The sequence below is a fragment of the Muntiacus reevesi genome, chromosome 5, assembly GCF_963930625.1.
Source record: "Muntiacus reevesi chromosome 5, mMunRee1.1, whole genome shotgun sequence".
In the NCBI taxonomy this organism is placed as follows: Eukaryota; Metazoa; Chordata; class Mammalia; order Artiodactyla; family Cervidae; genus Muntiacus; species Muntiacus reevesi.
This window is the reverse complement of record NC_089253.1, coordinates 70,792,903-70,809,769: the sequence shown is the minus strand read 5'-3', so window position 1 is coordinate 70,809,769 and position 16,867 is coordinate 70,792,903. Positions and strand designations below refer to the sequence as shown.

The following is a 16,867-nucleotide window of genomic DNA, read 5'->3' as shown; positions in this document are numbered from 1 at the left end:
CAATTATTTAGTGATCAGCATAGAAAAAAGTGGGGTGTTTCAATGGGAAACTGTGTGACATCTGTAAAAACTTAACAGCCTAAGTACTAGTAAGATTGATTTCTCATTATGAGATAAGGTATGAGTGAAAGAAGATGTTTTGGCTCTGGATTGATCCGGGGAAGATTTGGGTTTTTATTTTGACAGGCTGCTCAGAGTCTTCAAATATTAGCTCTAAAAAATGAGCTCTCCATTCTTAGGAATGGAGAGAAGATTCTGCCAGGATAGATTCACATAGAGGAATTTTATATTATAATTCCAACACATAGCTAAGTTAAACAATTCGTTGGACCAGAAAAATTCAACAGATAATGAAAAACAGTGTTTAAGATAAAAGCAATTTAGGGACTTCCCTGGTGGTTCAGAGGAAGTAAGACTCCTCACTCCCAATGCAGGGGGGCCAGGTTCAATCCCTGGTCAGGGAACTAAGATCCGACATGTCGTAATTATGAGCCTGTATGCCGCAGCTGAAGAACCTGCATTTGCAACAACAACAACAAAAAAAAGATAGACCCCCATGCTGCAATGAAGAATTAGAGCAGGCAAATAAATTTTAAAAAAAGGAAAATAAAAGCGATTTATCCAAACTCTGGGCTCACCAGATGGCACTAGTGGTAAAGAATCCATCTGCCAATGCAGGAGATGTAAGAGACCTGGGTAAAGTCCCTGGGTCAGGAAGATCCCCTGGAGGACAGCACAGCAACTCACTCCAGTGTTCTTGCCTGGAGCATCCCATGGACAGAGGAGTCTGGCGGGCTATGGTCCATAGGGTCACAAAGAGTCAGACACAGCTGAAGCAACGTAGCATGCATGCATGTATTCAAACTCTAGTACGTACTGTGGATAAAGATAGAAACTGGGCTCCTTTTTAAACAAGGCTTCATGAGTCTTACATCTCTGATCTGGAAGGCTGTCAGCATACTCCTTATATCCAGCAGAGCAGGTTCTGCTTTTGTCTTTCTCAGATACTGAGACTTGAGCATCCATGGTCTCTCAACACGGGAATGTGGACTTTGGGGTCAGACTCACTAGTTCAGATTCAAGCTGCCTCTTACCAGTTGTGTGATCTCCAGGATGTTACCCTCTTTGAGGCTCAGTTTCTGGAACCCAGCAGAAAGCACTGCTTCCTGAGACATGATCTGCCTCCGCCCTGCCAAGCTGTTGGCACTAAAGCCAACTTTCTAGGGCAAGTACCTGGACCAAGCAAAGGGGTATGTTAAAGACTCCTTCCAGGCTTTCCTGGTGGCTCAGGGGATAAAGAAGCTGCATGCCAACGCAGAAGACATGGCTTTGATCCCTGGGCCCGAAAGATCCCATATGCTGTAGAGCAACTAAGCCCGTGAGCAACAGCTATTGAGCCTGTGTTCCAGAGCCCCGGGAACTGCAACTACTGAGCCCTCGAACCACATCTACTGAAGCCTGTGTGCCCCAGAGCTCGTGCTCTGCACCAAGAGAAGCCACTGCAATGAGAAGCCTGCTCACTGCAACTAGGGAGTAGTTCCTACTCATCAAAACTAGAGAAAAACCTGTGCAGCAATGAAGACCCAGCACACCCCAAAATTAAATAAAATAAACAAATAATTTTTTTTTAAAGACACCTTCCTCTTAGAAAGAAGAGACAGGAACATGCATGTGCTACCCATCCCACCTGTGGAAGTAGCAAACCGCTACATACCCTGAGTGTTGGCCACAGACAGGTCCTCAATCACCATTTTTGTTCCTCAAGTGTGCCTCGCCTTTTCTTGCCCCCAGATCTATGCACAGATCTTTCCTCCAACAGCCGTGTTCTTCCTTATCAAATCCTCACTGTGAGTCCCATCCAAACTCATGTTTCCTGATTAACTCTTACTCTTCTTACAAATCTCAACCTAAACATCTCTTCCTCAGGGGAACCTTCCCTTCCCTAGATGATGTTCACCTCCCCCTGCACTGGGTTCTCTGAAAATTCATACTTCTCCTTACATAGGGATTCCCCAGTCAGATCAGTGGTGGCATTAGATTACAAATAAAGTGCACGATAAATGTAATGCCCTTGAATCATCCTGAACCCACCCCTGTACCATCCCAGGTCTGTGGAAAAATTGTCTTTCACGAAATTGACATGTGCCACGTCGTGTCCAACCCTTTGTGACCCTATGGACTGTAGTCTGCCAGGCTCCTCTGTCTGTGGAATTTTCCAGGCAAGCCTACTGGAGTGGGTTGCTATTTCCTCCTCCAGGGGATCTTCCCAACCCAGGAATGAAACCTGCATTTTTTGCATCTCCTGCACTGCAGGGGAGTTCTTTAGCACTAGCACACCTGGAAAGCCCTATGAAATTGATCCCTGGTACCAAAAACGTTGGAGACTGCTGCCCAGTATGTCATAAATATAGTAACAGGTGCCACAAATACAATTATTTATTTAATATCTGTTTCTCAGAGAGATGGTAAACTCCATCAGGGCAAGGATTATGTCAGGAATCTTGAGGACCTAACCCCGATCCACAGCCAGAGGCTCCATGAACTATTGTTGACTTGAGTTAGCATTAGCGGAGATGCACAAACATATATTTGAAGTATGTTCGTGCTGGAAAAGTGGGAAGACTGGTTAGAAGCCTAAGATGGTGTCCAGCAGCAAGATATTTTGAAAACACATCTCTTTTCTATTAAAAATTCCACACATAGAGGGAGTTAGGTAACAGGGACAGGAATTCAGAGCTGAGTGGATAGGCAAGCACTCTGTCTATGAAGTTCTTTATGGAGACTTTGCTGGATAGAGAACAGAACAGAAATCAGTGTCACTGAGCAACATAAGCTCACCTGGTTGGTACAAAAAGGGAAAAACAGAAAATATTTTAATTCTGGCCATTGTCCAGTTTTGCCAGGATCAGAGAAGTCATTTTACATGCTCAGTATTTTCCTTTCTTCTCTGGTGAAACACAAGAAACAGACAGGGTGTTCATGACCATATTGTCCTCTTCTTATACTGAGGGGGGTGGAAGTATATATTTTAAGAGTGAAGAAACCAAACACAAGAACAAACTCCTTAATTCTAAAGAAGCGAGTCTCGACAGGATCAAGAAGGGGAAGATCAGTAACATTTGATTTGAAAACATTAAATAATTTACCATCATTGTTCAGAAAATTAGATGTAGGGACTTTCTTAGCTCTCCAGTGGTTAAGACTCCATGTTTCCAATTCATGGGGTGCAGATTTGATCCCCGGTGGCAGAAGTAAGGTCCCACAGGCCATGTGGCATGGCCAGAAAAAAAAAGTTAGATGTACATGATAGATAGAAAGATAGATATAAATTTTGCTTTATTTCTCTCTTTAGGGTGTGTGTGTGTGTGTGTGTGTGTGTGTGTGTGTGTGTGAAAAAGAGAGAAAAATAAAACATATATAGAAAAATAATAGCTGGCAAACCTATGTGAATGATATATATGTGTATTTCAGCAATCTCATTTTTTTGCGTATTTGAAATTTTTCAATTAAAAATATCACCATGATTAATAAAGCTTTGTATTTTCAAAATATTATACTTGGTTCATCCAGGGAGTTTGTAGAAGCTTCATTTCCCAACCCCCTGCACCCCCCTCCCTAAGATTCTCTCTTGCTATCCATTTAGAATACATAAGAATCTTTGCTGTTGGGACCCGGCCAAACTCTCCCCTCACCACTGCTCCCAGACATCCAGACAGTCCAACTAAGAGCTACTGTTCTAGGGGCAGGGACCCTGGAGCCACAGACTAAAGCAGCTTACGTACCACCATTCTCAAGAGTGAGACTACCAACACACTTTGAAGTTTTAGATATAATTCCTTAACAGCTCAGTTGGTAAAGAATCCACCCGCAGTGTAGGAGACCCTGGTTCGATTCCTGGGTTGGGAAGATCCCTGAAGAAGGGATAGGCTACCCACTCCATTATTCTTGGGCTTCCCTTGTGGCTCAGCTGGTAAAGAATCTGCCCGCAATGTGGGAGACCTGGATTTGATCCCTGTGTTGGGAAGATCCCCTGGAGAAGCGAAAGGCTACCCACTCCAGTATTCTGGCCTGGAGAATTCCATGGACTGTAAAGTCCACGGGGTCGCAGAGAGTCGGACACAACTGAGCCACTTTCACTTTCACTTCTTAACACTAGATGTTTGAACCAGGTAAGCCTCCCAAGGTCCTTTCCATTGTAAATGTGCTTGAATGTGAACCGGTAAGGGTTTAGAGTCTCCCGAGTAAGTAAGTTTTACAATATTGTTTCTTTTCCCTTGTGATCTGACTACTCAGATTTTTGAAGCTGGCACACACTTTTGCTTTGCTTTCTTTTCTGTCTCCCAAAAGAGCTAAGATCCAGTGTCTGCCAGGCAAAGTTGCTAGAGGTGGCATTCCTGGAAGCTCCCACCCCCAGGTGGTGTCAGACATCACGTGATCCAACCACCACGCAATGGGATGCATGACGTCATTTCACGACGTGAGTCCTTCTAACACAGAGCTTGCTGCTGCTGCTGCCGCTATGAACAACAAGCCATCACCTTAGGCAGATTCAACTTTGCACAGGTCAGTGGCCAAGGCTGAGTAGACAATAGGCTCATCTGAAGGTCACATTGTCCCCACCCTAATGCAAGGACCTTGGTGGCAGGTCACATAACATATTAAACATTCATGAAACATCCTGCAATTGCAGATGTGAAATGAAAGCAAGGTGGGTTTTCCCTGCCAAGATGTGGTATCCTGTGGTTCACATTTTGTTGAGTCAGGCACTTCAGTCGGTCAGGCTGGGGTTATACAGGCAGATGTTGGGGTGAATCGTCACTGTCCACTGGTAGAAAGAGACTGACTGAATATAAAACACATGAGTAAACAGTAACAGGACAGGAAGCCTTTAGATGGGCATTAAAAGAAGGCAAGGCATACATTAAAGACACTTGTAATTCATAATTACCTCAAAATAACTATAGATGCAGAACTTGAGGGTGGAGGGAAAAGATGAATAGCCAATATCCATCTGAGAGATAGTTATAAATAGAACAACAGAAATAATAACAATACCTTTTGTGTAGAGACCTTAGGGGCCTCTACCATAGACAGAGAGAAGTGTGTTAGTTGCTCAGTCGTGTCTGATTCTTTGTGACCCCATGGACTGTAGCCCACCGGGCTCCTCTGTTCATGCGATCCTCCAGGCAAGAATACTGAAGTGGGTAGACACTCCATTCTCCAGGGGACCTTCCCAACCCAGGGATCAAACCCACATCTCCTACATCGCAGGCAGCTTCTTTACCATCGGAGCCACCAGGGAAGCCCTCTACCACAGAGTATCATGTCAGTTCAAATAGTGAGTTTTATCTCTTCCCTTCAGTTAACTGCTTCTTAAAACTAAATCTGGAGTCCAGAAAGTATTTGCTTCCCTTCTTACTTAACAGCTGTGTCCGCCCTCCTCACTCCCCCAGGGGGCTGAGGCCCCCTTGATCACTGCCTGCTGCTGCAGCCCTGGCCTCCTAGCAACACTCAGCTCCCCACAGCTTGGGAAGTGGGGGTGTCAAAGGGAAGCCTGGGGTGGGGAGGTGCAGGGAGGAGACCGTGAGGAAGGCTCATTTCTCCCAGGTCCTGGAGTAAAGAATTGCTGCTTCATAATCATTAATATTACAGAAGAAGGGATTTGCTTTCCTTGGCATATTGAGGACTCAGCCCAAGGGTAGTAAATCATGTGCCAAGGAGGGCGGGACTGCATTTTGGTGCCAGAAGCAGAGAGTTCTGTTTGAGAGATGCCTAGTAATTCTTTCTCTACTTGCCCTAAGGACTGATGAAGAGATAAGTTAAATGTATTGTCTTTCTGGTACATGAACAGTTAGACTGTTAAGATGTGCTTCAGTTGTTCTTTGGGAATAATGTCATTTTAGAGCCTGATAATACTTTAGGCTCATGCGGCTCAAGTATTCTTTTGTAACCTGGTAAATTGAGGCCCCAGGAACTTAGATGACTCATCTGGGCTCTCCCAGTAAGGAAGGGGGGAGTTGGGACTAGAACACAACCACTCACAGCTCAGTCTTATGCTCCTTCCAGAGTCGGTGCAGAAGTGCATCAGGCCATGACGGTTCACATCATGGTCAAGGTCATGGGTCACAAAACAGCCGGCTATTTTCAGGGATGCGGCCCGTGATGTAGACGGAGCAGAACTTACTGAAACACACGACCTGTGCTCTTGGCCACACTAGCAACACGTTCTTCTTGGTTGAGCTAACCAGGACAGACAACAGTGAGGAAATGGCAAAAACCAGTGAAAGCAACTAATCACTGCTCACCCACGAGTCTTACATTGAAAGATGGACTCTGGGCTTATCCTTTTGTTTATGGTCAGAGGGAAGGCGATACCATGCTATGAAACTGTCTCTGTACTCAACAAAATTTTTTTTATGACAAAAATCTACCTCAAACTTTTTTTTTAATTTTTAAAAATGTTTACTTTGATTGGACCATTTTTTAAAGTCTTTGTTGAATTTGTTACAATACTGCTTCTGTTGTTTATGTTATGGTTTTTTTGGCTTTGAGGCATGTGCGATCTTACCTCCTGGACCAGGGATCAAAGCCACATCCCCTGAATTGGAAGACAAAGTCTTAATCACTGGACCACCCCAAGAAGTCCCTCAAGCTATTTTTAAATGACAACAAAAGGAACTGATCTCAGCTCTTGCCAGTTCAGTTCAGTCACACAAGTAGCTCATGGAGCTAAGTACAATAATTAGGGTCAAAGAACGAGAGAACCTGAAGAATCAGAATCAGGAATTGGGAGTCAATCCTCCACTTGGCATTTATCTCTGGGTTAGGTCTGTGGTTAACTTTTGTATCTCCTCCTAAAGCAAGTCTTCTCCATTTAGTTAGAAAGTGGACCATAGTCCACAGTCATCTAACTTTGTATCTTTCTGGAACCATAACCCCTGAGACAAGACAGTTGTTCCTCCAATTTCAAACTTGGGAATCCCAGGAAAGGACTCTGATAGGCTCAGCTGGGGGCTTCCCTGGTAGCTCAGCTGGTTGGGAAGTTCCCCTGGAGAAGGGATAGGCTACCCACTCCAGTATTCTTGGGCTTCCCTGGTGGTTCAGATGATAAAGAATTCGCTGGCAATGCAGGAGACCTAGGTTCGATCCCTGGGTTGGGAAGATCCCCTGGAGGAGGGCATGGCAACCCATTCCAGTACTGTTGCCTGGAGAATCCCCATGGATAGAGAAGCCTGGTGGGCTACAGACCATGGGGTCACAGAGTCAGACACGACTGAGCGACTGTGCACAGCACAGCACAGGCCCAGCTGGATGTCCCATCTTCCCCTGAATCATCACTGAGTTGGGAGAAGCAGGGAATTATGACTAGCCAGAACTGTGCTACAGGTTCATGACTCAGAGTGGGGAGGAAGAGGACGAAATCTATAAGAATAAGGGGTAATAGGAAAGCTTGCTTGTAGAGCAGAAAGACCATAGCCACACCAGCTCCTTCGATTGCATCTTGATCTCTGTAAGTGCTGCCCTTCAGCAAAACTGCCATTACCTCATGCCGCCCTCCCTCTAGCCCACATGCACAGATATGAACTGTTAACAAACTTGGATGGGGACATTGGTGGTCCAAGGATATCTTGGCAAGTTAAACAGCCTTGTCAAAGTCAATCTGTATCAATGAACCCAGCAAGAACCTTCCAAGGACAGGAGGGCAAGACACAGTGTACAGTAAGTTCCCTACATATGAATGAGTTCCATTCTGACAGCAAGTTCAGAAGTCCAATTTGTTCATAAGTCCAACGAAGTTAGCCTACGTACCCAAATAACACAATTGGCTATATGGTACTGTACTGTAATAGGTTTATAATATTTTCCACACAAATAATACATAAAATAGACACAAAAAATAAAGAAGACATTTTTAATCTTACAGTACAGTACTTTGAAAAGTCCAGTAATACAGTACAACAGCTGACATACAAGGGCTGGCATCGAGTGAACAGGCAGGAAGAGTTACTGCCTGGAGGAGGGAGAAGAGGTTGAGATGGTAGAGCTGAAAGATCGTCAGCAATAGGAGATGGAGGGCAAGCTGCAACTTCACTTACGCCTGATGGTGGAATGCATGTTCACATCTTCGAACGTTCACAACTTGAAGTTCATATGCAGGGGACTTACTGTCCAGTGATTAAGAATGCTAGGAGAGAAAGCAAGTGGTCTGAGTTTTGTCACTAACCAACTCTGCGACCTTAGGCAAGTCCTTTCCTCTCTCCGTCTGTTTATAAAATGGGAGAAGCTGGCCCACGAGATCACTAAGTTCCATCCAGCCCTATCCTTCAGGTGCAATGCAGGTGCTGCTACAGAGCATGTGTGTCACTGCCCCCTCTAGTGGCTAAAGTAGGAAAAGCGTGCAAGAGTATTCCAACTTCAAACAAAGAGAACAACTTTCTTCGCTGAGCCTGACAAGCACATTCCCTGGGAACAAGTTTTAAAGGCCTAAGTTCTGGGGGCAGAAGGACACCACAGCTTTCTCAGGAGAAGCCCTGGAGAAGTGCCAAGGACGGCCTCGCTCCTGCCCAGAAATGCAGCAGTCACCCTGACGCTGTGATTCTCCACCTCACTGTGTGTGTCCAACCGAGGTGGCAGAAATAAGAAACTGACCACAGAGGAAAAAAAAAAAATTGTGGAAGACTGTAAACGCCCCTGCAGACAGTAGAGGACGAGAGGGAGAGAGAGGTTAGTCTCGCGAATGCTATTGATCGAAATTCATTTGTTCCGAAGTGCTTATTTCGCATCCACTGTTATCCTAGGCACTGTGATTGACAGCACAGAGGATAAGGGAATTCATCGTTTCAGTCCTTCCAAAGCTTATATTCTAATATAGGACATACACAGTACATATGGATGGACACATAAACAGTATCCATAAGGATAGTAAGGATAGTAAGTGCCGGAAAGTGAAAATCTAAGGTGTTCTCTGAGCTCACAACAGGGGGCCCAGCCCTTGACTTTGGTATCAGACGATCGCTCTAAGGAAGTTATCTTTAAGCTCAGTTTTAGGAGTCCTAACAGGGCTTCCCTGGTGGCTCAGCTGGTTAAGAATTCGCCCACAATGTGGGAGACCTGGGTTCAATCCCTGGGATGGGAAGATCCCCTGGAGAAGGGAATGGCTACCCACTCCAGTTTTCTGGCCTGGAGAATTCCATGGACAGAGGAGACTGGCGGGCTACAGTCCATGGGGTTGCTAAGAGTCGGACATGACTGAGCAACTTTCACTTTCAACAGTGTGGTATTTTGATTTACAAGTGTACATACATCTTCTTATTATAAATATATATTTATACATAAATATAGTTATTGTTGTTCAGTCACTAAGTCGTGTCTGATTCTTTGCGACTCCATGAAATACAGTACGCCAGGCTTCCCTGTCCTTCATCATCTCCCCAAGTTTGCTCAAACTCATGTCCATTTAGTCGATGATGCCATCCAACCATCTCATCCTCAGTCATCCCCTTCTCGTCTTGCCCTCAGTCTTTCCCAGCATCAGGGTCTTTTCAAATGACTCTACGCCTCACATCAGGTGGCCAAAGTATTGGAGCTTCAGCTTCAGCTGAATGTCCTTCAGCATCAGTCCTTCCTATGAATATTCAAGGTTGATTTCCTTTAGGATTTACTGGTTTCATCTCCTTGCTATTCAAGGGACTCTCAAGAGTCTTCACCAGCACCACAGTTCAAAAGCATCAATTCTTCAGTGCTCAGCCTTCTTTATGGTCCAACTCTCACATCCATACATGACTGGAAAAAACATAGTTTTGACTATATGGACTTCTGTCGGCAAAGTGATGTTTCTGCATTTTAATACAATGTCTAGGTTTGTTATCATCTTTCTTTCAAGGAGCAAACGTCTTTCAATTTCATGGCTGTAGTCACTGTTTTCATTGATTTTGGAGCCCCCAAAAATGAAAGCTGACACTGTTTCCACTTTTCCCCCTTCTACTTGCCATGAAGTGATGGGACTGGATGCCATGATCTTAGTTTTTTGAATGTTGAGTTTTAAGTCAGCTCTTTACTCTCCTCGTTGACCTTCATCAAGAGGCTCTTTAGTTCCTCTTCATGTTCTACCATTAAAGTGTTGTCATCTGCATATCTGAGATTGTTGATATTTCTCCCAGCAATCCTGATTCCAGATTGAGCTTCATCCAGCCCAGCATGTCATATGATGTACTCTGCATATAAGTTAAATAAGCAGGGTGACAATATACAGCCTTGACATACTCCTTTCCCAATTTTGAACCAGTCCATTGTTCCCTGTCCAGTTCTAACTTTTGCTTCTTGTCCTGCATACAGGTTTCTCAGGAAGCAGGTAAGGTGCTCTGCTATTCCCATCTCTTTAAGAATATTCCACAGTTTGTTGTGATCCACACAGTCAAAGGCTTTATCGTAGTCAAAAAAGCAGATGTTTTTCGAAATTCCCTTGCTTTTTCTGTGATCCAGCCTATGTTGGCAATAAGGATAGTAAACGCCAGAAAGTGCAAGCTGCCTCCCTCAGACTCTTCAGCCTCATCTGTTGAATTCATTCAGAATGACTTTGATATGGAGACAAGGGGCAGAAAGAAGGTTGGTTCTAAGTCAATGCCCTGCATAGAGTAGGTTCTTTTTTTGTTTTTTTAAGAAAGTCCTGCTTTTTAAAAAATTAATTAATTTATTTGGCTGCACCAGGTCTTAGTTGCAGCTCCCATGCAAGCCCTTAGTGTTGGCACGTGGGGTATAATTTCCCAACCAGGGATTGAACCCAGGGCCCCTGCTTAGGGAGTGCAATGTCTTAGCCACTGGACTACCAAGGAAGTCCCCAGAGTAGGTTCTTAATGAGTGTTTAATGAAGGCATGGTTGAATGGATGTGTGAACAAAGAGCTTAATCGGCTGGTGTGTCCAACAGCTAGGTGATGACAAGGGTGTCATGTCCATCAGAAAATTGAGATGCTTACAGTGTTTTAAGATTCAAAAGAGATCTTTAATTGCAAGCACAGTCACCTCCATTTTGTGTTGTTGGCCATCCTCACTCCTCAGCATCGCAGGCTTCCCGTGTCCCACTGCTGAGACTCTTCGATAAAGTATGATTTTCCATGATTCTAAAGATGAAGAAAAACCAACCCCAGTTCAGTGATAGCTGGTCTGAGGGCCACTGAGCCAGGTGCCAAGATAGGACAGGAATTGAAATCACTCTCTCCCACAACTGAGACTTTGTTTCATAGAGTCGGCACATTTATCAAGGAGAACATATTGGGAATTAAATCATTTTCAACACACTAAAACTCTTATTTGAAGGAAGACTAATGAGGGTTCCTTTTTCAAAATTAAGATTTCCTAATGGTTTGTGTGTGTGGACTTTCCTCACCAGGTTTTCTTAAAATGTGGTTGACCTTGAAGGCAGAAGTTCGTGTTGGAAAACAAGCCTCAGTTCCTGAAAATAAAAACTTTTAAGAGTCATCATCCTATACCCATAAGGATTCTTTCTTGCAAACAGTCCAAAACAACTCCAGTTGTTCTAAGGAAAATGGGAATTGGTGAAAATGAGAAGTACGTCACACAGAATCACAATAAGGCTGAAGAACCAGTTCGGGGTAATGAATCCAGAAGGAAGCCTGAAATCACGTTACAGAATGTGCCCCTGCAGCCTGACGCCCCTCCCACCCTGCCCCACATTACAACTTGCATCACCGAGAGAGTGCATTGGTGAGATTACCTTCAACACTAATTACCAGAGACCCCCAGTTACAAAAATGTAAATAAGAGAAAGACAAGAAGACCCCTCTTTCTTGTTTTCAAGCCTGGAGGCTCAAGGCTGACAGGTAAACTCCCTTCCTTGGAGCCCCCTCTATGTTCCTGTTCCCCGTGCAGCCCCTGTTACTATGGTTACCTCATGATGTGTGATCGCTGTTCCGGTTCAGCCATCCTGAGCCCCACTCTAGCCAACATATAGAGGGAAGGGATGAAGTCCCAGCTGTCCTTTACTTTTTATTTGAAATCTCTTGCATTCCTATACACCAACAATGAAAGATCAGAAGGAAACAACAGAGGCTCCAGCCGTCCTTTAGAAAGAGGCATCCTGGAAGAAGCCACAAAGAGCTCCCCTGTACTGCGCACTGGCCAGAACCAGTCGACCGCTGCCTCAGTGGAGCAGGGCGATATGGTCTTCATCCCGAGCGGCATATGCCCACTTAAAAAAAGAGGTTTGGGGGAGACACTTACACTGTTGGTGGGGATGCAAACTAGTAGAGCCACCATGGAGAACAATGTGGAGATTCCTCAAAAAACTGGAAGTAGAACTGCCATGTGACCCAGCAATCCCACTGCTGGGCATACAACTGAGGAAACCAGAATTGAAAGAGACACGTGTACCCCAGTGTTCATTGCAGCACTGTTTACAATAGTCAGGACATGGAAGCAGCCTAGATGTCCGTTGGCAGAAGAATGGATAAGAAAGCTGTGGTATATACACACAATGGAATATTACTCAGTCATTAAAAAGAATACATTTGAGTCAATTCTGATGAGGTGGATGAAACTGGAGCCTATTATACAGAGAGAAGTAAGCCAGAAAGAGAAACACAAGTACAGTATATTAGCACATACATATGGAATTTAGAAACATGGTAACTACAACCCTATATGCAAGACAGCAAAAGAAACACAGGTAAAGAACAGACTTTTGGACTCCGTGGGAGAAGGCGATGGTGGGATAATTTGAGAGAATGGTACTGAAAATGTATATTACCATATGTAAAATAGATGACTAGTGCAAGTTCGATGAGCCAGGCACTCAAAGCTGGTGCTCTGGGATAACCCAGAGGGATGGGGTGGGGAGGGAGGTGGGAGGGAATTTCAGGATGGTGGGACACATGTATACCCATGGCTGATTCATGTCGATGCATGGCAAAAACCACCACAGTATTGTAGAGTAATTAGCCTTCAATTAAAATAATAAATAAGCTTTAAGAAAAATAAGAGGTTTGGGGGAGACACAAAATATTGTGTATAAGATAAGCTCAAAGATGTATTGTACAACACGGGGAATATAGCCAATATGTTGTAATAACTATTAACGGAAAGCAACCTTTAAAACCTGTATAAAAATGAAAAAATCTAGGGGACTTCCCCAGTGGTCCAGTGCTTAAGAATTCATCTTCCAATGCAGGGGATGTGGGTTCAATTCCTAGTCCAGAAACTAAGATCCCACATGCCTCGGGGCAACTAAGTCCCTGGGCCACAGCTACTGAGCCCATGTGCTGCAAATAAGACCCAATGCAGACAAATAAATAAATAAATGTAAAAAGTAAGAGATTAAAAAATGAAAAAATACATATGCATACATTAAAAAAATTAAGAGGTTTTGTTACTAAGGATGAAAGGAAGAGAAGAAACCTAGAGGCGTCTGGCACACGTAACAGACAGTAAACATGAAACACCATCTTTTCCTCCACTGTCCCTGTCTGTTAATTCCCAGGAACTCAGGTTTTCTGCAGCCACTGTCACTGCAAGGAATAGCCTTGTCTGATGGGCGGGGCCAAGGTCGTGTGCCCACTCTCCACAATGAAAAGCAGGTCGGGGAACTGCATATCTGACCTAATTGGCCTCCAGAGTCAGGAAAAGACTCCACATTCCACAACATTCATAGAGTATGAACATTCCCAAAGGAAAATGTTGATTTGAATCCTAGATAAGTCCTTAAACAATTATAATCCCAGACAATACTGACCTAGCTCCTTCTTATCCAGAGTCTCACTGTGAAGCTACATAAAATTATTACTGCTTTTGGCAATGATTTCTTGGACATAATACCAAAAGTATAGGCGACAAAATTTTAAAAATGGAAAAATTGGCTACATCAAAATTAAAAACATCTGTGCATCAGATGACATAGTCAACTGAGAGAAGAGGCAACCACAAAATGGAAGAAAATATTTGTCAATTTTATATCTGATAAGGGGTTAATACTCAGAATATATAACTCTTACAACTCAACAAACTGAAACCAAATAAACCAACTTAAAAGTGGGAAAAGAATTTGAAAAGACATTTGTCCAAAGATATACAGATCTCCAACAAGCACATGAAGACGATACTCAACGTTACTAATCATTAGGGAAATGCAAATCAAGACTTAAACCCATTAGGTTAGTTACTATTTTTAAAAGAAGAAGAAAGAAAACTGCAAGTGTTGGTGAGGATGTAGAGAAATTGAAACCCTAGGCACTGTTGGCAGAAAAGTAAAATAATGCAACTGCTAAAGAAAACAATATTGAGGTGCCTTACAAAATTAAAAACAGAAATGCCATATGATCTAGCAATTCTATGTCTGAGTATATATACAAATAATTGAAAGCCATGTCTTGAAGAAATATTTATACAACCAGGTTCATGACATTATTCAACATAGCCAAAAGGTGGAAATAAACTAGTGTCCACTGACAGGGTAATGAATAAAGATGGCGTGGTGTAGACATACAACTAAATAGTATTCAACTTTCTAAAGGAAGGAAATTCTGACATGCTACAACATGGGTAGAACTTGAGGACATTATACTAAGTGAAATAAACCCATCACAAAAGACAAATGCTGTATGCTTCCACTTATGTGAGGTATTAACGCCTAGTAGTAAATTTCACAGGGACGGAAAGTAGATGGTGGTTGCCCGAGGGTGGGAAAGGGGAGTTTGCATTTAATGGGCATAAAGTTTCAAGTTTTGCAAGATGAAGCACTGGGGAGATTGGTTGCACAATGATGTGGAGGTACTTAACACTACGGAACAGTATATTTTAAAATGGTTAAAATGGTATTTTATGTCTATTTTATCACCATTTAAAAATCTTTTAGAAATACTACTACTGTTTTCTTGATGTACCCAGCAGTGGCCAAGGTTCTCAACCAGCCCGGCATTCATCTTGCCCAGAATGTGAGAATAGTTAGTAAGAAGAGACACGTAATAAAAACTATGGCACACAACCCAAAACATAGAAGTCTTTGCTCTTGGATGAGAAAAGGAAGGAGCTTTTTTCCTTTAGCTTTAGGAATATATCTATTCCTGTGTGTGTCTGTTTCTATTTCCTATAACTTTAAGAATTTAATCTTATTTATTCCCTAGGTCTGAGATACAGGGAATAAAATTTTCAACAAAATTAAATTATAATTAGTATTCCGTGAAGAGTTTAATCTAGCTATTCTCTTTTATTTAGAAAAAGTTCTAGCATTCAAAAAAGGCAGATAAGTGGGTTAAGAACCACAATCCTCAGAAGCATTCAATGTAGGAAATATGTGCAAGTATAATTCAGTAGTCCCATTACTACTTGAAAGTATACAGTAGTAAGTGTAATTTGAATCATGTCTACAGAAACCTGTCACCTACTATATACATTATCTCATTTGAACCTCAAAATAATCCCACAAAAGAATTAAATAAGTATCACTGCTCCTATTTTAAATGTGAAAGCCAAGGCTTTTGGAGGATATATCTAGGGTTAAATAAACTGTTCTATTAAGGGCAATAACTCAAACCCAGAAGGCAACAATCCATTTTCTTCAAACACATTATGATGCTTCCCTTAACACTTAGAAAACAAACTGGTTAATACAGAAAGCAGGCCAAAGATTCTATGCCCTTTAAATATATATACTGGCTTTATTTTCATTCCAGTTTTCAAGCTTTGCTCTTTCATGATATTTTTTTCATCGCAATGGAAAAAAATGCCTTACAGCTTGGTTTTGAATAAAAGCCAAATTTAAAGCTCTTAAAAAGAAATAATTTGAGAGTTTCTGTTTCCGGATATAAGGAGGACTAACATATCTGAGACTCTTAAGCATTGCAAAATGCTGGGTAAAATATAACAAATACTCTTTTCAGGCATAGCTGAGAGCACAAAAACAAAGGGAAAGCTTCAGGACCTGGAAATTGTAAAAACAAACAAACAAACCAAAAACTGAAAAACACAGAAGTGAGCTTGTAAATTAACACACAGACTATGCTGGAGCAGTGGGCATTACCAGTGTTGGTAGCCAGGGAAACTTTCGTGCACATCTGGGAAATGATGATTATGCCTTGGGCTGGTTCAAAACAAGATTTGGAACTGAGAACGTGCTTCATAAAAACTAAAATTCAAAAAAAGCTGCCCCCTCAATGAAGCAGTAATTTAGAAAAGCTTCCACCGTCTACCAAAGATAGGAAGGGTGCTTGTTCAAGTAGTCCTGGCTGTCTGTGAAAAATTCTTTCTGAGAATTAAACACCACCTCAAGCAGAGGAATTAGCACCAAAAAATAACTCCAACTTCCCGATACCCCATGATATGTGATCAGAGCAAACCGAACCCTGCTCCAGATGAGCATGCCTTCAACCCAAGTTGCTCATATAAGGCTCTGCTAAAGACGAGATATCAGCCCCAAATTACAAGACACACAAAGAAACAATCCACTCTATATGAGAGTCAAAGCCAGACCCCCCAAACATGTGATATTAGGATAATCTAAGAAAAACATAAATGTATGTCTGAATTTATTAAAGATATAAAATAAGAAATGAAAACATAATAAAATGCAATTACACTATTGAAGAAAGGAAAACTTTTAAAAGAAGTGAAGTGAATCTATAAAACTTAAAAACATAGTAATCAAAGTTTAAAATTACAAGAAACAGGCTAAATAATAAGCTAGACATATTTAAAGAGAGCTTTAGTGAACTGAAAAGCAAGTGTTAGGAAATTGTCCCAAATGCAGCTCAAGCTGAAAGAAGTGGGGGGCGAAAAATGAAGTTTCAAGAGGAGATAGAGGTGATTTAGAAAAGCAATACACAATGAATTAGTGGCTAACTTTTTTTAATTGATAAAAAA

General features: G+C 42.4%; 1 long non-coding RNA gene across 1 annotated transcript; it reads right to left on the bottom strand.

The window, feature by feature from the left end:
- Positions 1–7,954: 7,954 nt before the first annotated feature.
- Positions 7,955–12,320, bottom strand: LOC136168927 (uncharacterized). The gene is made up of 3 exons (XR_010663358.1): positions 12,239–12,320; positions 11,021–11,118; positions 7,955–8,185 (listed from the first exon to the last, which is right to left on the bottom strand). It is a non-coding gene; the product is annotated as an uncharacterized lncRNA (long non-coding RNA).
- Positions 12,321–16,867: the final 4,547 nt, after the last annotated feature.